Below are 24,030 nucleotides of genomic sequence, written 5' to 3'. Positions count from 1 at the left end.
AGAAAAGACCTCGAATAGCCAAAGGGATATTGAAAAAGAAAGCCAACGTTGGTGGCATCACAATTATGGACTTCAAGGTCTATTACAGAGCTGTCATCATCAAGACAGCATGGTACTGGCACAAAAACAGACCCATAGATCAATGGAACAGAATAGAGAGCCCAGAAATAGACCTTCAACTCTATGGTCAACTAATCTTCGACAAAGCAGGAAAGAATGTCCAATGGAAAAAAGACAGCCTCTTCAATAAATGGTGCTGGGAAAATTGGACAGCCACATGCAGAAAAATGAAATTGGACCATTTCCTTACACCACACACAAAAATAGACTCAAAATGGATGAAGGACCTCAATGTGAGAAAGGATTCCATCAAAATCCTTGAGGAGAACACAGGCAGCAACCTCTTTGACCTCAGCCGCAGCAACATCTTCCTAGGAACAACGCCAAAGGCAAGGGAAGCAAGGGCAAAAATGAACTATTGGGATTTCATCAAGATCAAAAGCTTTTGCACAGCAAAGGAAACAGTTAACAAAATCAAAAGACAACTGACAGAATGGGAGAAGATATTTGCAAACGACATATCAGATAAAGGACTAGTGTCAGGAATCTATAAAGAACTTAGCAAACTCAACACCCAAAGAACAAATAATCCAATCAAGGAATGGGCAGAGGACATGAAGAGACATTTCTGCAAGTAAGACATCCAGATGGCCAACAGACACATGAAAAAGTGCTCCATATCACTCGGCATCAGGGAAATACAAATCAAAACCACAATGAGATATCACCTCACACCAGTCAGAATGGCTAAAATCAACAAGTCAGGAAATGACAGATGCTGGCGAGGATGTGGAGAAAGGGGAACCCTCCTACACTGTTGGTGGGAATGCAAGTTGGTGCAGCCACTCTGGAAAACAGCATGGAGGTTCCTCAAAATGTTGAAAATAGAACTGCCCTATGACACAGCAATTGCACTATTGGGTATTTACCCTAAAGATACAAACGTAGTGATCCAAAGGGGCACGTGCACCTGAATGTTTATAGCAGCAATGTCCACAATAGCCAAACTATGGAAAGAACCTAGATGTCCATTAACAGATGAATGGATCAAGAAGATGTGGTATATATACACAGTGGAATACTATGCAGCCATCAAAAGAAATGAAATCTTGCCATTTGCGACAACATGGATGGAACTAGAGCGTATCATGCTTAGCGAAATAAGTCAAGCAGAGAAAGACAACTATCATATGATCTCCCTGATATGAGGAAGTGGTGATGCAACATGGAGCTTAAGTGGGTACAAGAAGAATAAATGAAACAAGATGGGATTGGGAGGGAGACAAACCATAAGTGACTCTTAATCTCACAAAACAAACTGAAGGTTGCTGGGGTGAGGGGGTTTGGGAGAAGGGTGTGGGATTATGGACATTGGGAAGGGTATGTGCTTTGGTGAGAGCTGTGAAGTGTGTAAACATGGTGATTCACAGACCTGTACCCCTGGGGATAAAAATATATGTTTATAAAATATAAAAATTATATTTAAAAAAATTAAAAAATAAAATACTAGAAACAAAAAAAAAAAAAATAAACAATACTCTGTCCCTAGTAAATCATTGTAAACTTTTTAAAAATTATTTATGTCCAACAATATACATTAACGTACTTGAGAGAGAAACCGAAAGATCACACTCACGGGTTGGAAATGTGGTGGGGAATCAGAGTTGCCCTTGAACAGGGAACTCGAGACCAGAGACAAGGCCATAACTCTGGTATCATGAGCTGAGCTGAAGGCCGTTTCTGAACTGATGGACACACCCCAGGCCCCAATCTTTGTCTTCTTAATACCTCAGAGTTCTAGACAGAATTACTGCTCTGTCATTGTTCAGAAATGCAAGGGATACGCATTTTGGCTTGGGCTGTTGTTGATTGTTCTATCCGACCTGCTTTGAGAGCTGGTATAACTGGTCGCCTTGAAGTCAGTGACTTGGCTATGGACAAACTACTCTCGCACACATTTTTGCATTAGGAGAATAACTCCCTTGCTATCTTTTGCATGGGGGATGACACTGTATTGTATTGCTCTGAATATTTTGATGGTGATGGGAGTACTCTGTGCCTCTTAATATGGAGCTCTGTTTCTACTCCAAGATCAGGGACATTTTCAGCTCTGATTCCTCAAAGAAATATTTGGCCTTCTTTATTCTTTCACTCCTAGGTGTGCATTAATAGGCACCTCTTTTTTTTTCCCCTTGGAGTTGATGATTTTCATAAGCTTATTGTCATGTTCCATCATTCTTCCTTCTCTCTTTCACTTACATTCCAATAATTTCCAGTATTTTTCTACCACGTCACTAATTGTGTCCTCTGCTTCTGCCAGCTTCTTGGCCTTACAACCAGTCTGCTACCAATCTTATTATCAGAGACCCTAGATTTTATTTTTTTTTATCACTTTTATCTCTGTGGTAGGAGACTCCCTGATGTCTTCTGTCTTTTTCTATGTACAGTGAGTATTCTGGATATTGCTTTCAATCCTTCATCGGGCTTGTTACATTTAAAGGTTTAACTTTGATTGCCTGGCTATGATCATTTCTAATTCTTTTCCTCAGCATCAATTGAGTCTTCCATCTTTGCATTGGATCCAGGTCTCTGTCTTCTTCTCTCTATTCACAAAGACCATTCTGTTTTCTACCCTTAGGGTAATGTCTTTAGGAAGAAGAGATCATGGGGTGGCCAAGGTCTGGCCATTGAGCAAGTCTCGGGTTCATGCCCTCTGTTTTTGTGTTGTGGCTGTCCCCTGACATTAAGACAGTCATCTGCAGGGTCTCTCCTTGCATGCCATTTTAGTGTTTCTGTGCTGAATATGGTGTGGTTTAGTTTGGTGTGCACTGGTTTGCCTAAGAAAGGATACATCCAACCAACTCAACAGACAAACGCCTGCAGAATGCTGTGTTTTAAAGAGAGCATGGTAGAAGGGCTTACTTCTAGTCCCTTACTGGAGAGTCTGTTCTCCTTTGGCTAAGCAACTTGGACTGAAGAAGACAGTCTCCACAGTTTTCCATGGTTTGGACTTCGTTTTAGTTCGTGAGGCAGCTAATGTCCTCACTGTCCTGTCTTTGCCAGCAGTTTGGTCTTTATGCTGTTTGTGCTAGAGCCCCAAATTACTTTTGCCCCCATCAAATCATCTCCACGAGCCTTGCCTCTCACAGATACACTGCCAGAAACCACCATATTTCTTCTGTGTCTGCTGGTACTGTCTCTGATCATGATTTCCAGGCTGTTTGCACCTGGTTGTTTGTTGGTGTCCTCTCCAGGAGAAACACAGTGTTCTCTCAAATCAATATCTGCCAAGACTGATGATCTGAAAACTCCAGACTCAACACCCTTTGTTGGCAAGGACTTGTACCATTCAGATAAGATGCTGGTTAGAGCAAGTGGCATTGGAAAACACGCTACCTGTGGGTTCCCAGTGTTCTCATCTCTCCTGTGCCTTTGCTTTTGCATTGGCTTACTGCCGTCTGAAGCACCACCGCCTACTTCTCCCTAAGCCATGTCTTCAATTTTTTCCCATAGTCTCTTTGACTTCTTTTCTCTTTTGCTGTAGATTTTGGTCTGTAGGCTTCAGGTCAATTTCCACCAAGTCACAGTTGATGTAGTCATCTTCCAGTTGTGTTCATGGCTGATGACAAGCCTGGAGTTCCCAGAGACTACTAACATCTCATTATCTTCCAAAGGCATCACAGACTCTTACTCAGCCATAAGGACAAATGAATTCTTGCCACTTGCCTCATGTGGCAATGTTGTGGAGAGCATTGGGCTATGTCACATCTCTGAGTATCAGAAAGACAAATAACGTATGATTTCACCCCGTCATGGTAGTAAAAAAACATGTGAAAAAGCAGGGGGAAATGGACAAGCAATACTACTCTAACCAGACACTTAAACTTTTGTCTTTCTTTGTAGGCATGTTAGTGGGAATACGTGTTTATAAAACAGGACAAAATGGGACATTCTTTGCAGGAATTGTGGCTAAAAGTGATGGAATGTGAGTTTTCAATGCACATGAAATTGATTTGCTATCCATATAATGCCAAATTCCTATCTCTTGAAATTTTATTATAAGTGTCATGTGAGAGGAGACAAGATGATGGGCAAGTAAGAGGAGGTGCCATTTCAACCTGTACTCCAAAGTGAAGTGATTTCCTACCAAAGAATTCTGATTACCCATGAAAACAGCCTGAGATCAGAATTATATATGTCTGGACCTCTGCCAGCGCAGAAGTCATCAGTGGGCAGGTAAAGTGGAGTGAGAACGTTGTACTGTTATTGAAATAAACAAAAGTTCAAGGGACCCACCCAAGGCCACCAATTGGAAAGTAATACGCCAATACAAGAGTGTTCTGAGTCTGGGGACCAGCATTAACTTGGACTCTGATTGAAAGCATTCAAAAAGTGCAAAGGATATTGAAGGTAAATTGTGTGAATCATGGCAGCTAAGGACAGGGGTTTAAGTCCCCACACCCAGTACAGATTCTCTGGTGCTGAGCCAAAGAGAGTGTGTTGGAAAAACGATGTTTTGGTCCCTGAGCCAACAGCACACCCATGATCATGTGGGGTTCAGCTCCTGTTAGGGGCTTGGAGCCTCACCAAGCAGCAGAGCAATGTAACTTGCTAACAGAACCTGAGACACCTGCACCCCTTACCATCCCCTGAGAAAGGTGTGCGAAGGCCCAGTCCATTGCTTAGACCCTGTGCCTGAGACACACGCGACCCATACCCTCCCCTTAGAGAGTGCTTGCAAGCCCAGAACTCTTAGACAGAGAAAGACCAGGCACTCCCAGCCAGGGCCAGCATGAAAATCTCAGTGTGGGATGGCACTTGGAACCTCTCTGATGGTCAGGAGCTGCCTAGACAGACACTGCTGCAATGGTTTGGGTACAAGCAGAAGATTCTGTGCTCCCTGGGACTACGACTCAAAATTTGCTCTGGCAGCAGGCAAGGGCGAATTTATATGATCTCTGCAGCACCCACAGGTGAGAAGACTGAGGATTATCTCTGAGAGAGAGATCAGGGTGAGTTTGCATTCATCTCCAAAAGCCATCAATAGCAGTGAAGGCAAGAGGAAAAAAAAAAAAAAACTAAACAAACATAAAAACCTCCAAAGAATAAAGACCTGAAAAAAACAGGATTCCTCAGAGCCCATCCCCTTGAGAGGGGTGGGAGAATTTAAATCAGGGAACATCATTGACTGAAACCCACCTGACAGGCCTCTGCCTCAGAAAACCAACCAGGAAAAAAAAAAAAAAAGACTACAATAGAACAACCACCGCTACTTCATAGATACAACTTTTATTTTTAACTCATTCCCACTATTCTGGTTGATTTGTATTATATAGATAATTTTTAACCTATTTACCTTCAAACTGAGATGTCCAGTATATCAAATTCCATATTAACCTTCTAACCTGAACATTTTGATACATACACATTTTTTTCATTTGCATTCTAATTTTGTAAAAAAATTAGTTTAGTTTAGTCTAGTGTATTCCTTTTTCATTTTTATTTTCGAATGTTCATATAGAGTTAAGCTTCAAGTTAATCTTCTTTTCCCAAACAATGTTATCTTTTTTGGTAAAGAAATTATCTTTTTTATTTTTTAATTGATTTTTTATTTATTTTATAGTCATATAAAAGTCACATAAAAGTCAAATAAAAGTCATATTCAGAGTCATAGCCAAGACACTCGAATCATGAGTTGATCTGAAGGCCGCCTCTGAACTGATGGACACAACCCGGGCCCCATCCTTTGACTTCTGAATACCTCCTGGTTCTAGACAAGAACCGCTGCTCTGTCATTGTTCAGAAATGCAGGGGATAAGGATTTTGGCTTGGTCGGGTGTTGCTTGAGCTATTCAGCCTGCTTTGAGAGCTGGTATAGCTTTTCCCCTTGAAGTCAGTGACAGGGCTATGGACGAACTATTCTCCGATGCCTATTTGCCTAAAGAGAATTCCTCATGCCTAGATTTCACAGGGGGAAAATATCTTTTGGTGCTCTGCTTCTGTGGAAGGTGATGGCAGTCCTGTGTGCCTCAATTCTGGATCTCTGTTTCAGCTCCCAGATGAGGGTCATTGACAGCCCCGATTCTCAAATCCATGTTCAGCCTTCTTTTCTTTCTCTCACCCTTACTTATCCTACAATAGACATCCTATTTCATTTCCTTTTGGATGATTATTCCCTCAGCTCATTGTCATGTTTCGTCATTCTTCGTTCTCTCTTAGAATTTGCTTCCTTATTTTCTAGGCTTGTACTTCCAGGTCACTAATTGGATCCTCTATTTCTGCCATGTTCCCAGTCTTTGCATCCAGTCTCCTACAATCTTCTCTTCAGGAGCTCTTTAGGTTCTTTTATCTTTATCAGATTTATCTCTGTGGTTCGAGACTCTCTGATATCTTCTATGTTTTCTGATGTATAGGGAGGATCTAGGCCGCTGCTTTTAAACCCACATCGGGCGTGTTATATGTAGAAGCTTCACTATGATTTCCTAGCCGTGATCCTTTCTTGTTCTTTTTCCTTGGCATCTATTGATTCTTCCATCCTGTATTAGATCTAGATCTCTGTCTCCTCTCTGTATTCGAAATACTTATTCTGTTTTCTATCCTGTGGGTAATTTATTTAGGTAGAAGAGATCAATGAGTAACCAAGGGCTGGCCCTTAAGATTTGTCGTGTGTGTGTGTGTGTGTGTGTGTGTGTGTGTGTGTGTGTGTGTGTGTGAAATGCATGCCATCTGATGTTTGGGTTGTGGCTGACGCTGTCCTTGAGATCAGCCATCTGCAGTGGCTCTCCTTGACTGCCATTTGGTGTGTTTGGGGGCTGGGCTGAATATGCTGAGGTTTACATTGGTGGGCTCTGGTGTGCCTGTAAAAGGAGACATTCCACAAACTCATCAGATCGCAGGCCTACAGAATGCTGTGTTCAGAAGAGAGCATTTGGTCAGGCATTCTTCTCATCCCCTATGGGAGAGTCTGTTCTACTTGGACTAAACAAATTGGAGTGAGGAAAGCTGTCCCTCAAGTGTTCCACGGTTGTGATTTCGTGTGGGCAGAGTAGGCAGCTAATGTCCTCATCATCCTGTATTTGCCAGTAGCTCCGTCTTGATGCTCCTTGTGTGGGAGCCCAATATTTCTTATGCCCAAAATGAGACAACTCCACGAACACTGCCTCTCATGGATGCACTGCCAGGATCCACCATCTTCCCACTGCGTGTCCTGGTATTGTCGCTGATCATGGTCTCCAGGTTGTCTGCACATGGTTGCTTGTTGGTGACCTATGCAGGAAAAACATGGAGTTCTTTCGAGTTTATATCTGCCAAGCCTGCTGATCTGAAAACTCCAGCACACAAGACTTGTGTTCTCAAGAACTTATGCCCTTCAGACCCTCTTCTCTTCACAGCCAATGGCACTGGGAAACAGGTGACTTGTGTGTTTCCAGCGTGCTCTGCTCTCTTGTGCCTTTGTACTTTGCAAGGGATCACCGCCATCTGATGCATGAACCACGAAATCACCTATAAGCCATGTCTCCAACCTTCTCCCATAGTCTCTGCGACTACCTTTCCTCTTTGTCGAGTTTACCTTGTAGGCTTCCCATCCATTTCCACTCCGTTGCAGTTGTTCTGGTCATCTTCCTGTTGCCCACTTGGCTGAAGACAAGCACGAGGTTATTAGACACTACTACCATCTCACTGTCCTCCATGTCACCACAAATTCTTACTGAGACATAAGAAAGAATAAATTCTTCCACTTGCCTCATGTGGCAGTGTTGCGGAGAGCATTGGGCTTCGTCACATCTATCATTCTCAGAAAGGACGCTCTCACACACAGGATTACCAACCCCATGGAGAGTTGTTGATACCCATGAGGCCTCACCGTTTCTTGAGATCGCTAGAAATTGTAGTGTAAATAGGACACCTTACCGTCTCTTTGAAAATGTTGATGTAAAGGAATTTACGTGAACATCATTTTCTTTCCCCTTTTCCAGAAAGGTTAAGTGGGACACTAACCCACAAGACAACATGAGTTCTTGATCAGACTCAGAGGATTCTTGTTCTGTCCTTCGGTGGCTTCCTACCTAAAGCCTTAGGACACCAAGGTCATGGGAGAGGGACAGCTGCTTCAGTGAAGGAAGCATTTGTGATTGCACAATGCTTTGAGTTCATAGCAACCACTCCTCATTACATCATGCCTGATCACTACAATTGGTTACAGTAGTCCTAGGTGGGCCAAGAGCACACCAGGCCGTCCCAAACCGCTGGAGCTGTCTGGGTCTCTCACCAAGGCATATTGTGAAGCGAGTTGGAGTCACCTTCTATATGGGTCAATTTATAGTGTTTGGTCGTGATTATCAGCACCAGCCCTCTGGATTCCAGAGAAAGACAAGCATCCACCATTCCGTCTTAACCACGACAGGGCAAGAAACAATCAGGTCTCAAGCAGAACCTCAGGGGAGGAAATCTGATCCTGGCACAAGGATAAGGCCCTCCCAAACATCACAGAGCTCCTGAACAGGAGAAGGGCCACCCAAGAAAAGATAACTGAACACCCGCAACCGTGCCAAAGACATGTCTGGAGTTTTCAACAGGGAGGACACGAGTACCTCAAGATTCTCCAGAAATGCTGCAAACAAGGCCTCCCACTCTTCAAAATTGACCATGCATCAAAGGAGGTTCTAACTTAGCTGAGGAACCTTAGGTCCAGGATAGACTCATGTACTTGGAGTCCACAGGAGCAAATGGAGAGCAATTTGGAAGAGACCCATAGCCCAAGTGAAGCCATCTGAAAGACTTCCATGTGCGTTTCAGGAAAACCACTTGTATGTCCAAAAGGATGCATTGAAGAGGATTCGAATGTGGAAGAACCTTGAGCACTCCCTCAGAGTGGTGCAGCTACCCCTTTGGAACTGCATGGAGATGTGGCAGCACAAGCCTGCCTTCTACCTCTCATGACCCTCAGCCAAATGACGTCATGTGATAAGCAAACAGTGTATGTTATAATGGAGCCAGAAGAGAATGAACATGTGTCAACAAGGGGTCAGTACAGCGTGACACACAGCGGATGCTTCAGGTTGGTGAGGAGATCCAGGAAAACAAAGCTCCGAGCGAAGGTCTGTTATTTTAGGATGGTGGGAGGTTCTCTGTCACTAGCTCCATAGGACCTTGGTCCAAATTCAATAAATCATCCTCTGCCCCCAGTCAATTATTGTGCCTGGTTTTGCTTTTGTTATCTTGTTAAACGATGCGTTTGCACTTATTAGACAGAGACACTGAGAGTTCACAATCAGCTGGTAGAGCTGGCGAGGGAGAAGCTTATTTTCCCCTGAGCAGAGAACCTGAGACCACAGTCATTGCCAAGACCTTGGAATAATGAGTTGATCTGAAGGCTGCCTCTGAATTGATTGACAAATCCTGGGACCCAACCATTGACTTCTGAGAACCTCGTGGTTCTAGACAAGAACCACTCCACAGTCATTGTTAAGAAATGCAGGGGATAAGGGTTTTTGCCTGGGCTGGTGTTGCTTGAGCTATCCGGCTTTCTTCGAGAGCTGGTATAGCATTTCCTCTTGAAGTCAGTGACTGGGCTATGGACAAACTATTCTCCCATATCTATTTGCTAAAGTGAATTCCTCCATGCCTAGATTTTCCAGGGGGAAATGACACTATGTCTTTTGGTGCTCTGCTTCTGCGGAAGGTGATGGGAGTCCTCTGTGCCTCTGATTGTGGACCTCTGTTTGTGCTACCGGATGAGGGTCATTTTCAGCCCCGATTTCTCATATCCATGTTTAGCCCTCTTTCTTTCACTCACTCTTACTTCTTCTACAAGAGACACCTCTTTCAATTCCTGGAGATGATGATTCCCTAAGCTCATTGTCATGTCAGTCATTCTTCCTTCTCTTTTAGAATTTGCTTCCTTATTTTCTAGACTAGTTCTTCCAGGTCACTATTTGCATCGTCTACTTCTGCCATGTTCTTGGACTTTGCATCCAGTCTCCTACCAATCTTCCCCTCAGGAGCTATTTAGTTTCGTTTATCTTTATCAGTTTATCTCTGTGTTCGAGACTCTCTGATATCTTCTATGTTTTCTGAAGTACAGGAAGTATCCAGGCCGCTGCTTTCTATACCCCATCGGGCGTGTTCTATGTAGAAGTTTCTCTCTGATTGCCTAGCCGTGATATTTTCTTGTTCTTTAACCATGTCATCAGTTGATTCTTCCATCTTTGCCTTGGATATAAGTCTCTGTCTTCCTCTCTGTATTCTTAAATCTCATTCTTTTTCCATCCTGAGGTTAATCTCTTTAAGAAGAGGAAATCCGGGAGTGACCAAGTGCTGGCCCTTAAGGGATGATGGGTGTTTGTGTGTGTGTGTGTGTGTGTGTCTGTATGTGTGTGTGTGATGCATGCCATCTGCTGTTGTGGTGTGGCTGACCCTGTCCTTGAGACCAGTCAACTGCAAGGGCCCTCCGTGCATGGCCTTTGGTGTGTTTGGGGCCCAGGCTGAATATGCTGAGGATTCACTTAGTAGAATCTGGTGTGCGTGTGAAAGGAGACATTCCACAACCCAATAGAATGCAGGCCTGCAGAATGCTGTGTTCAGAAGACAGCATGCGGTCAAGGCATTCTTCTTGTCCCCTATGGGAAAATATGTTCTCCTTGGAATAAGCATCTTGGACTAAGGAAGGCAGTCCTCCAAGTGTTCCACAGTTGGGTTTAGGTGTAGGCAGGGAGGGAGCAAATGTCTCACCATCCTGTCTTGGACAATAGCTCGGTCCTATTGCTACTGGTTTGAGAGCCGAACATTACTTATGCACCCATTGAATCATTTCCACAAACACTGCCTATCACGGATGCACTGCCAGGACCCACTCTCCTCCAACTACATCTCCTGGTATTGTTTCTGATTATGGTCTCCAGGCTGTCTGCAACTGGTTGCTTGTTGGGGTCCCCTGAAAGAAAAGCTCGGTGTTCTTTCGAGTCGATTTCTGCCAAGCCTGCTGATCTGAAAACTCCAGCCCTCAAGAATTGTGTTGTCAAGAACTCAGACCCTCTGTTGTCACAGCCAATTGCACTGGGAAACAGGTTTCTTGTGAATTCCCAGTGTGCCCTGTTCTCCTGTGCTTTTGTCCTTTGCATGGGATCACTGCACTCTGATGCATGAACCACCCAAATCTCCCATGAGCCATGTCTCCAAACTTCTCCCATCGTTTCTGTGACCTCCAATCTCTTACTCTGTGGAGTTTACTGTGTAGGCTTCAGGTCAATTTCCACTCCACTTCCGTTATTGTTGTCATCTTCCTTTTGCCTTCATGGCTGAAGACAAGCACGTGGTTATTAGACAACTACCATCTCACTGTCCTCCATGTCACTGCAAATTCTTACTGAGACTTAAGCAAGAATGAATTCTTCCACATGTCTCATGTGACAGGCTTGCAGAGAGCTTTGGGCTCTGTCATATCTAACATTCTCAGAAAGAAAACAAACAGACGATTTCACTCCGTGAAGACAGTTAAGAAACATACGAAAAATCAAGGGTTATAGGGTCAAACAATACGATTCTAATGAGGCACACAAAATGTGGCGTTTGTTTGAAGGCAGTTTTGTGAGAATATGTGTTTATGAAAGAGTACAAATGATGACATTCCTTGCAGAAGATGTTCTTGAAACGGATGGAATGTGAGTTGTCAAGGCATCAAATTGAATTGCTAACCTTAAGAGACCCAATTCCTACCTCTTGAAATTGAATTATAAGTTTTGTGTGAAACACACACAGACCACACACACATTAAGACATGCACATGCACACACACACATGAACACACACACAGAGAAGACACGCGAAAGAAGGGAAGTGAGAAATCGCACTAATGAACCATCCCCAAAGAAAATAACATAAAAGGGAAAGGCACAGTGAATTCAAGTCAGAAGTCAATAGAAATGAGTAAGTGAACATCTTACCTAACAATAATTCATTCAGCATTCTGGACGAAAGTCTCCTGTGAATACAAACATTTTGTAGGTGTGGTTGAAATTATAAAAAAATAAAAAATAAGATAAAATAAAACAAACCAAAAAAAAAAAAAAAACGATAAAAGATCCATCAGTAAACAGCAAATATTAAACAAGCTCGACCTCTGTTGCCCAAGGGGATTTCCTTTGTCTATGAAGATACACATAGCTTGAAAGTGAAGAAATTTGGAAACGTAGGTTCTGCTCTTGCCAAGGAGAAGAGAGCCAAAGTAATTGTGCCTAAGTCATCTCGAGTGATTTTATGCCTTTGAGAGACAAAAGAGAGCGGAAGGTGTTTTGTCATGATGGAGCATCAAAACATCAGAAACCGGGAAAAACTGCCAACATATATACCAGAACATGGCTGTATCTAAACTTTGGAAGCATATGAACAGAGAGGAAGGGAGATGGGGACTTTAATCCAATATTGTTAGGGACTATGATATCCAAGTTAAGCACAGCACAGATCATTCGGATGGAATGGTGGTAAGGAATTACAGACGTCCAGATGAGCTCTCAAGACCACCTGATCTTTGGGGATCCATGAGTAAGATTGTGTCTCTGAGGACAGTAAGATATGTTCTTCCCAGGTGTAGACCTTACTTTGTCTATTGCAGGTCATGAGCTCGAGTCCAAATCCAGTCGTAATTCATGGAAGAGAAGCCAAAACTATCCTGGGCACTTATTCCATTATTCCCTTAATGAGTCTCTTCTCTGTAACCCTCAGCTTGGTTCTGAGTCCTGAGTCACTCTTGGTGCATCTCCTTCTCTGCATTCTTCCCATTCAGTATTCTTTTCCTTTACTAATGGCCAAGGTATTCCTCCTGAGGAACATATTGTGGAAAGCTATATGATATTTACACGATATGCCCGTCTTTTCATTTCCCATCACCCAGATATGGGACGTTCATGTCAATGTAAGATCCAAGGGGATCATCCTCCCCGATGGCTGAGGAATACTGTTACCAAGATGGACCACACCTTCTTCATCACTAGTCTGCAAGGACCTTGAGGCTCAGTCCACAGTTCTGCTCAAGTGGGCTTTGCAAGCCATCGATATAGGCCGTTCCTTTCCTTTTGACTAAAGAGACTTGGTCAACCTGTCTATACTCATTCCACTACAAGTACAGCTAACTAATGATGACAACAGGTGTGGTCCAGGCCTCTTCCTGAAGAGTTAGCTATGATTCAGAATGTCACTTTCCTCGAAGACTTTGAATATTTAAGGGAAAACCAGGTAGACAGAGCCCTAATCCCTTAACCTTGTGTTTCAGAACACTAGGAGATGAGGACAAAGGCAGCACCATATATCCATGCCCTCACCTTTTTCCTCAAAAAGGGACTTTCTGTCCGTTAGTCATCACTGACCCTTTGGGAAAAGACACTGACAATAGACTTGCTCACCCACAGGATGAAACCCCATGGAGAGCTGTTGGTACCCAAGATGCCTCACTGTTTCTTAAAATCTAGAAATTGTAGTGGAAATAGGACACCTTGCTGTCTCTGGAGAAATGTTGGCCTAAAGGAAGGTATAATGAACATCATTTTTTTCCTATTTATCTAGAAAGGAGAAGTGGGGCATCAACCCACAAGACAACCTGAGTTCCTGATCAGTCTCAGAGGGCTCTTGTTCTGTCCTTCCCGGGGCTTCCTACCTAAAGCCATAGGATACCAAGATCATGGGAGAGGGACAGCTGCTTCAGTGAAGCCAGCATCTGTGATGTCACAAAGCTTTGAGGTCATAGCAACCAATCCTCATAAATCCATGCCAGATCACTACACGTGATTGGAGTATTCATGGGTGTGCCAATAGGACCTCTAGCCGCCCCAAACCGCTGGAGCCGCCTGGGTCTCTCACCAAGGCAATTTGTGAAGTGAGTCAGTATCACCTTCTCCATGGCCTGATTCGTAGTGTTTGGTCCTGACTGTCAGCACCAGCCCTCTGGATTTCGGAGAAAGGCAAGAATCCACCATCCCATCTTAGCGAGGAAAGATTAAGTAACAATCAGGCCTCAAGCAAACCTCAGGGGAGTGAATCTGAGCCCTGCAAAAATGTTAGGCCTTCTCACCCAATCACCGATCTTCTGAACAGGAAAAGGGCCACCCAAGGAAAGCTCAAAGGGAATACCCCCAATCATGACATATACATGTCTGGAGTCTTCAACAGTGCAGACACAAATGTTAGGGTTTTTATCAAAGGAGCAAGACTGATACAAAGCGAAGGTCAAGCAAAGCTTAATTTCATTCCAAACTTCGAGAATCATACTGACAGGTCATTGCCTTCTCTTCAAAATTCGACACCCTCAAGCATCACAGACTATCATGTATAGATGTAGTTTAGCTGGGCTATACACAGGTGGCCGTGAGTTTGCAATACACAGAGAAAACTGCACAGTGGTGCAACGTCTGCCAGACATAGAAAAAAACTGCTAGTAACACACGGATGGACAATTGAATCTTAATTTACCTAGTAGATATAAGCTCCCCACTGAGTGGATATCTTCATCTGGCCTGACCTGCGCTTATATCTAGGCTTTGAGAGTAAATACCTTTGGGAGAGGCAGTATCAATCTACATTTACTGCATGAGGTCAATCTATGTATACTGCAGGCTCTTACATTCCTCCCTATTCTTTGGAGATTAGTCCAATCCTTGACTTTTCATCCAGCTCTACATTCCCTGGTTATAAAGGGTTTATTGAGCATGTAATTCTAACATTTTTATCGCTCTCATTTTCTTTTTTACATGACACTAGTGTACAGTCGTCTGTATATTTACACTAGTGTAAATGACACTTGTGCACAGTCAGCTGATGAGTTACACATTTAACGTTTTATATAACCCTTTCCATTTTTTTTCTAATTTCCTTTATCTAATTAGCTACCTATTCTTTACATAAACAGGTAAAAATAGGAGCAACAACAAACTCATAGTCTTTTCAGTCTTAGATTTTGTCCACGGTGAGCGGGATCTTTGGCTGTGGCTTCCACCTTTAAGGGTCATCTTCATCCTTTGCTCGTTTGATGTGACATGCCTGAATCCAGGCCCTGATGCGTTCTACTTTTACTGCTGTGGTGTGGTCAGGGTAACAGTAAAAGTTCCCATCCAGTGAGGCTCCAAGCTCCCCACTTGATAATATCATATCCAAACCAAGTGATTGGGTTGGAAAGGATGTGGTTCCACCTCCGTCTCCATAACAGTGTGGGCAGTCTGGATTCCTGCATTTTTTTTTAAATACAGACTGTAATGCCTGCAGTGACTGGAGTACCGACTGATCAGTCATTTCTGCTAGGGCAACCTTTTGTAGCCGAGGACAGAGCGGGAGCAGGGTTTCTCCCAAACATTTCAAATGGGGTCACCCTGTTTAAATAGTGTGTACATCTTGCCCTGAGCAGAGTGAATGTTAGGAGATCCACCCATACACTGCCCGTCTCCAGGGTTAGTTTTGTCAAGGTCTCTTTAAGAAGCCAGTTCATTCTCTCTACATGCCCAGAACTCTGGGTCTGATAGGCACAATGTAGTTTCCAATTTGTGCCCATGGCCTTGGCCAATTCCTGAGAGACTGAACTCAAAATGCAAGGCCATTGTCTGACCCAATCGTGAGAGGCAGCCCAGACCTAGGAATTATTTTTCTTGTTGCTTTATGGCTACCTCTCCTGCCGTCTCATGTTTCTTGGAAAAAGCCTCAACCTGGCCTGAAATGGTATCTACAAAAACTAACATATACTTGTCCCCATATTTTCCGGGTTTTATTTCTGTAATATCTATTTTCCAATAAATTCCTGGTACCCTACCTTTTCCTCTTTTCCCTCTTCCAATTCTAGTTCCTCCCACATTAACTGCCTGGCACTGAGCACATCTAGCAACTATATCCTGAACCATATGCCGTAATTTAGAAGCCTAGAATTGCTTGCCTTTAAGTTCCTTGAGTTTGAGTGACCCCAGGTGAGTACCCTAATGTATCTGGTCTACTAACTTCTTACCTAGTCTTCGAGGAAGAATTAAATTTCCTCTTTTAGTCTTAGCCCCGTCCCCTTTATAATATAATTTAGCCATTTTTGTAAATACTTTAAATCTTCCTCTGAATACTCCAGTTTATCTGGTAGGGATAGATCCAGGTGTGTAACCAGCTCTTGCATTGTTTCTCAGGCTGCTTGCTTTAAATCTCAATCTGATAATTGTTTACCTTTTGAAATAAAATCAGTCCCCTTTTGGTGTCACAAGAAATGCATAAGAGTCACCTCTTTTGTGTCCCAATTTTTCTCTTCTGTTTTAATTCCATTTCCTTCTGCTTTGTAAGTAGCTCCATGTATATGGAGAGTAGCAAAGACATACCTGTGGTCCGTATTGATGTTGGTGGTTTTACCTTTAGCCATCTGCAGTGCCTTAGTGATTTCAATCAGTTCTGTTTGTTGTGCCGAAGTTCCATGAGGCAGGGTGCTTCCCAGAATTCCTGTTCAGTATAAACTACCACAACCCTCACATACCTCACATACCTCTTTCCATGAACAGAGTCATCTCTGCATCTGGGAAGGGCATGTCTCTGAGATCCAGTCTAATTCCTGTTACTTAGTTTAGGACCTCCCACAGTTGTGTGGATGGTCAGCCAGCTCCTCTGGGAGCAGTGTGGTTGGATTTAGCACCACTGGTGGCTGTGAGATCACTCTTGGTTTGTTGAGGAGGAGGGCCTGATACCCTGTCACTCAGGTGTTCACCATCCATCAGTCAGTTGGAGTCTACGAAGGTCCATCATAGCGTGTGTGGTGGTCAAGATGAGATATAATGGTCTAGCATTATATCTCATTTGGTTAAGACCTACATGTCCAACGAATTTAATTCCATTTGTCATTCAAGCAACCCTTCACAGTTTCAGGTTACCAAAGACTTTGGAAGCCACTTTAACAATTACCCATTAAATCCTTGAGATAAACAAATAACTATCTCCACTTCAGATGCCATGCTCCCCCGCCAACAATGGGGAGGGGCTAGGCAGTTCACATCAGGCCAGAGAAGGCAAAAAATTCCCCAAAACAAAGGGGGTTTTTGCAGCTGCTTAGGAATATATTTTAGAGTCTTTAGCTCATATTACAGGCTCTGCATAATGAGCATCTGCATTGGGCACCTGAACTCACTCTTAGACTATCCCCAGTTGGCTATAGTCATAGCCCTTAACAGACGAAATGAGTGAGTGAGAAGCCTCACATCTATTATGAAGAACAGAGAGATGAAAGTCAGAGTCCCTTTACTCTCTGCTTTCCCCATTCCTTCAATCATAACAAACAATACAACAGAAAACAAAAGGACCAGGCAAAGAAAACCATAGGCCCAACGATTCTTACCAATAACCTGCCACTGTGGGGCTTTCTTTATCCCGTGATCGCCTAGGAGGACTCGAAACCCCAAACCACCCAGGGGGACTTGAACACCCTGAATGTCTAGGGGCCTCGAACCCTCCTGACTCTCCAGGGGGACTCGAACCCCCTGGAGTTCGCCTATGTGTATTTGAACCCGCTATAACCACCAAGGGGAACTCGAGCCCCCTGACCATCTAGGGGGACTCGAACCCCCTGAACACCCAGGGGAACTTGAAAACCCATATGATCTACCAGGGGAGGATGGGGCATCTCTGCATCCACACCAGCTCTGGGGAGCATGGCTGCTGCCAGCTTCTACCAGTGGGCCATGCCCTGCAGCTCCATGCAGGATCCCATGATCTTACCTCAAGAGGCTTTTCCAAAAATTCCAATTCTGGCTCACTTCTCATTATTTGAATTCGGGTGGCCCTCCAAAATAGGGTCCTTATTCAAAGGAGCGAGACTGATACAAAGTGAAGGTCAAGCAAACGTTAATTTTGCACAAAGCATTGAGAATTATATTGACTGGTCAGGGCCTTCTCTTGCAAAGAGGCGACCCCTCCCAGCCTCACAGACTAACATTTATAGCGGTAGTTTAGCCAGGCTATACAGAGGTAGTCAATGAGATAACAATACAGAAAAATATGCACAGTCGTGCTAAGTCGGCTACACCACAAAAACAAAAATGCTAGGTAACACATGGGTGGGCAATTGGATCTTAATTTACCCTAGTAGATATATGCGTGCCCCTCTAATGGATGTCTTCACCTGGCCTGATTCACCCTTGTATCTAGGCTTTGAGAGTAAGCTCCTCTGGGAGGAGTAGGGTCAATTTAGTTTACTGCATGGGTTCAATATAAGTTTACTGCAGAAACACAAAATGACTCCCTCTGGTCTAGCAGCCCTTATAACGAGTACCTGTAGCGTCTCTAGAATCGAGCCAAAATGACTTCCAAATCTTCAAAAGTGACGATATACCAAAGGCAGATTCTACATCCTAGAACCTTAGGTCCAGAATGGACTCATGTACTTGGAGTCCACAGGAGCAAGCATGGAGCATGTTGGAAAAGACCCATTGCCCAAGTGAAGCCATCTGAAAGATTTCCGTGCACGTTTCAGGAAGACAACTTGTATCTTCAAAAGGACGCATTGAAGAGGATTCAAATGTCAAAGAACCTGGATAATTCCCACAGGGTCCTGCAGATACCCTCTGGAGAAGTACATGTAGATGTGACAGCACAAGCCTGCCTTCACCCTCTCATGAACATCCCCCAAATGGTTTCATGGGAAAAGCAAACAGTGCCTCTTGAGGAAGATGGCAGTATTCTAATGGAGTGAGCAGAAGACGAACAGTGGTTCAACAAAGGGCCATTACAGAGCCACAGACAGCGTATGCTACAGGTTGGTGAGGGTATTCATGAAGACAAGGAACTGGAGAATGAACATTGGAGCTCTGAGCAAAGGTCTGGCATTTGAGGATGGTGGGAGGTTCTCTGAACCTGGCTGGCTTCCATAGAGATCTAGGTCCAAATTAAAGAAAACATCCCCTGGCCAGAGTCAATCCTTGTACCCTGGTTATCTTTTTGTCTTTTGTCAAACAATGCACATGCACATATTTGACAGAGAGACAGAGAGATTACAATCAGGGTGTAGAGCTGGAGAGGGAAAAGATGACTTACCCCTGAGCAGGGAACCTGAGACCAGAGTCGATGCCAAGACCTTGGGATCATGAGTTGAGCTGAAGGCCGCCTCTGAACTGATAGACATAATCCATGACACAATCTTTGACTTCTGAATACGTCCTAGTTCTAAACGTGAACCACTGCTCTGTCATTGTTCACAAATGCAGGGGAAATGGATTTTGGCTTGGGCTGGTGTGCTTGAGCTATCTGGCCTGCTTCGAGAGCTGGTATAGTTTGTCCTCTTGAGGTAAGTGACTTGGCTATGTACAAAATACACTCCCACGCATATTTAGGTAAAGAGAATTCCTCCATTGATAGCTTTTGCAGAGGGAATGAAACTATGTCTTGTGGTTCTATGCTTCTGTGGATGGTGATGTGAGTCCTCCTTGCCTCTGAATCTGGATTCCTGCTTCTGCTCCCAGATGAGGGAGTTTTAGCTCTGAATTCTCAAATCCATGTTCAGCCTTCTTTTTTCTCTCTCACTCCTACTCCTCTTAAAATAAGCACCTCTTTCTATTCCTTCGTGTTGAGGACTTTCCTAAGCTCATTTTCATGCTTCATTATTCATCCTTCTTTCTTTGGATTTACTTCTTTATTTACCAATCCTTTTCTGCCAGGTCAAAAATTTGGTCCTTTGCTTCTGCCAGCTTCTTGAACTTTTCCTTCAGTCTGCTACCAATCTTTTCTTCAGGAACTCTTTATTTTATTTTATTTTATTTTATTTTATTGTATTGTATTGTATTGTATTGTATTGTATTGTATTGTATTGTATTGTATTTATTTTAATTATATCAATTTAATCTATGTGGTTTGAGACTCCCTGATATATTTCTGCTTTCAATCCTCCATTGGGCGTGTTATATGTGAGGTTTCACTCCGATTACCTGGCTATGATCATTTCTTGTCTTCTTCCTTGGCAACAATTGGTTCTTCCATCATTGTCTTGAATATAGGTCTCTGACTTTTTCTCAGAAATCAATTCTGTTTTTTATCCTGATAGTATTTTCTTTAGAAATAAGAGATCTTGGAGTGCCCAAGGACTGGCCCTTGAGGGACTAGCGGGTATGTGTGTGTGGCATGCATGCCCTCTGCTGTTGTATTATACCTGCCCCCTGTCCTTGAGACCAGGCATATTCAGAGGCTCTCTTTCCCAGCCTTTGGGTGTGTTTGGTGTCTGGCCCGAATAGGCTGAGGTTTAGCTTGGTGGGATCTGGTGTGCATGTGAAAGGAGAAATTCAACCTACACAACAGAATATAGGCCTGTAGCATTCAGTGGTCAGAGGACAGCCTGTGGACAGGGCTTTCTTCTAGTCCCCTATGGGAGAATCTGTTCTCTTAAAATGAAGCAAGTTGGACTGAGGAACACAGTACCCTATGTGTTCCATGGTTATAATTCCGTGTTTGCAGGAGAGACAATTAAAGCCCTCACCATCCTGTCTTTGGCCAGTAGCTCGGGCTTGATGCTGCCTGTGCGAGAGCCCCAAATTTCTTTTGCCCCCATCAAATCATCTCCAAGAACACTGCCTCTCACTAATGTACAGCCAGAACCCACCATCTTCCCACTGTGTCACCTGGTATTGTCTCTAACCGTGGTTTCCATGCTGTCTTCACCTGGCTATTTGTTGGTGTTCTCTGCCAGAGAAATACAGTGTTCTTTTGAGTTGATATGCCAAGTCTGATGATCTAAAATCTCCAGGCCTCAAGGCCCTTTGTTGGCATAAAGTAGTACTATTCAGACCCCCTGATGGTCAGAATCAATGGAATTGGAGAACGTACTCCTTGTGGGTTCCAAGTGTGCTCCGATATTTTGTGGCTTTGTCCATTGCATTGTCTCACTGCCTTCTGAATTACCAACTTCCCACTTTCCCCCTAAACCATGTCTCCAATCTTCTCCCATAGTATTTACAACTTATTCTCCCTTTTGCTATGGAGTTTGCTTTGTAGGTTCCAGTTCATTTCTGCCATGTTGAAGTTGATGTAGTAATCTTCCTGTTGTGTTCCTGGCTAAAGACAAGTCTGGAGTTCCCAGAAACTACTACCATCTCACTGTCCTGAAAAAGCCCCACAGAATTTTACCCAGCCATAAACAAGAATGAATTCTTGCCACTTGCCTCATGTGGCAGAATTGTGGAGAGCATTAGCCTACGTCCCCTCTATCAGTCCCAGAAAGACAAATAACATACAATTTCACTCTCTCGTGACTGTCAAGAGACATATGAAAAAGCAAGGGAAAAAGGGACAAACAATACGACACTAACCAGGCACACAAAATGTGGTGTTTTTTTAGGTCAGGTATGAGAGAATATGTGTTTATCAAAAAGGACAAAAGATGACATTCTTTGTAGGAAAAGTGGCTGAAAGAGAGGGAATGTGAGTTTTCAAGGCATGTCAAATTGAATTGCTACACATTAAATAACGACTTCCTATCTCCATCAATTTAATTATAATTGTTATTTGAAACACACTCAGACAGCACACACACACACACACACACACACACACACACACACACACACACAGATAAGACACACAAAGTTGGGGAGGAAGTGAAGAATAGCACTAATGAAGCAAACCCAAAAGAAAAGAACTGAGAGAAAAGGATAAATTCCAAGACACATATTCACTCCAAAGGTTAGGTCAGGAAACCTACAAAATCTCAGCTCTGTAGTAGTGACTAAAGCATTTGAAGCAGTAATCAAACCCCTGTAACACACAGATGGTGAGGTGCAAATCATTTCCTGTTCAACTCTTCTAGACATTTAAAGGAAGGCAATGCAATTTTCTTCTCATCAATTCCACAAATTGAGGAGGTGGATGAACTCTAATTTACTAGTATAAAGTCCCAATTCAAATAATGACATTTTAGGCAAAATTATATTCCTTTTCAATAATTAAACATAATAAAAAATATAATTCTTTCCTTTTCTCTGTCTGTATTCACCTGCATTTGAAAGGGCCAGCTTGTTTTTGTTTTATTATTTTGTACTGTTGAGGAAGCCAGCCTGTCATCCATCATCCATTTTTGACAGAGTATTCACTGATGCTTTAGTTCCATATATGACCTAGAACTCCTCTTAAGATATGCCAGAACTCTTCAACACCCATTAGCCAGTTCCCTCATTCCCTGAATGTCTCTTTTTTTCCTTTACTCTCAGCTTGATTCCTCAGAGTTCTGAGTTACTCCTGGTTTGTCTCCTTCTCTGCCTTATCCCCCTTCAGTTTTTCCTTCTTTCTACTAAGGTCCATGGTATTCCTCCTAGGGCACATATGAGAGAAGCCATATGATATTTCCCTTTGTCTCCTTGACATTTTCATTTCACAAACCCAGTCCTGTGGCATTCAAGTCAGTGCAAGAATCAAGAGTTCATCCTCCCTAATGGTTGAGGAATACTCTGTTGCCAATATGGACCACACCTTCTTTATCCACTAGTCTTTTCAAGGACATTGCAGCTCAATCCTCAGTTCTGTTCAAGTGAGCCTTGCAGGCCATCGAAATAGGCCATTAATTTTCCTTTGATTAAAGAGACTTGGTCAACAGGATTATACCCATTAACACAGTAGGTAGAGATAAATAATGGTAACAAGGAGTGCTGTCCATTTCTCCTCCATAAGGATTAGCTATTACGTATAATGTCACTCTGCATCCAAAGATGACACACCTCAGAAAGACAGGAGGATATACAAGAGGCCTTGTTGTTTCCGATATCTCTAGAAATTTCAGAAGAAATAGGAAAACTTTGCCATCTCTGGAGAAAGGTTGGCCTAAAAGATCATTTTCCTGGGCCAAGCTCCTAGGTATTTAGTGAAGGCATTGTCATGTAATCTCATCAAATCCAGAGATGGAAGAAGCGGGTAAACTCTAATTCACAAGGATAAAGACCCAATTCAAAATGGACATTTTAGGAAACCCACCCATGTCATTTAAATAAGGAAAGATAATAAACAATATAATTTTTTGGTGTTCTCCCTGTTACTTCCTTTGGTTTTGAGAGGGCCACATTGTTTTCCACTGAATTGATGTTGAGTTGTTGATGATGTTCTGTTGAGAAAGCCTGCCTATCATCCGTCATCCATTTTTGACAGAGTATTCAAGGATGCTTTAGTTGCATGGACGTACTGGTGCTCCTCCGAATAGATGCCACAACTCCTGACCACCCATTGAGCATTCCTCTTTTCGGTAACCCTCAGCTTGATTCTCAGAGTCCTAAGTCACTCCTGATGGGTCTCCTTCTCTGACTTCTTGCCCTTCAGTATTGCCTTCCTTTGCTAAGGACCAAGGTATTCCTCCCGAGGCACATATTCTGGGAAGCCATATGGTATTTCCCTTTGTCTGCTTGCCTTTTCCATTTCCCATCAGCAGGGCATGGGGCATTCATGTCAAGGCAAGTCCAGGGGTTCATCACATCGGCGGCAGAGGAATACTGTGTTGCTGAAATGGACCCAAACTTCCAGATCCACTAGTCCGTGCAAGGGCATGGCGGTTCATTGCAAAGCACTGCTCGATTGGGCCTTGCAAGCCGTCGTTATAGGTCGTCCCTTTCCTTCTGACTAAAGAGACTTGGTCAACATGTCTATACCCGTTACCACAACAAGTACAGTTAACATATAATGACAACGGATTCGGTCCAGGCCTCTTCATTGAGAGTTAGCTCTGATGCAGAATGTCACTCTCCTCAAAGATTTTGCAAAGGTTTTTAAGGGAAAGCAAGGTAGACAGAGGCCTCATCCCTTAGCTGCGTGTTTCAGAATGCTAAGAGACTAGGCCACAGATGTAAACATATTGCGATGCCCTCACCTTTTACCTCGGAAAGGGACTTTCCGTACCTTAGTCAACACTGACCCATAGGCAATAGACACTGACAAGGTACACTCTTCCGACAATTCCCAGGGAGAACTGCTCATACCAGCGGGCCACACCTTTTCTGGAGATATCTAGAAATT

The sequence above is a fragment of the Mustela nivalis genome, assembly GCF_964662115.1.
Source record: "Mustela nivalis genome assembly, chromosome: Y".
NCBI classification, from domain to species: Eukaryota; Metazoa; Chordata; class Mammalia; order Carnivora; family Mustelidae; genus Mustela; species Mustela nivalis.
Note: the sequence above shows the minus strand (reverse complement) of the source record.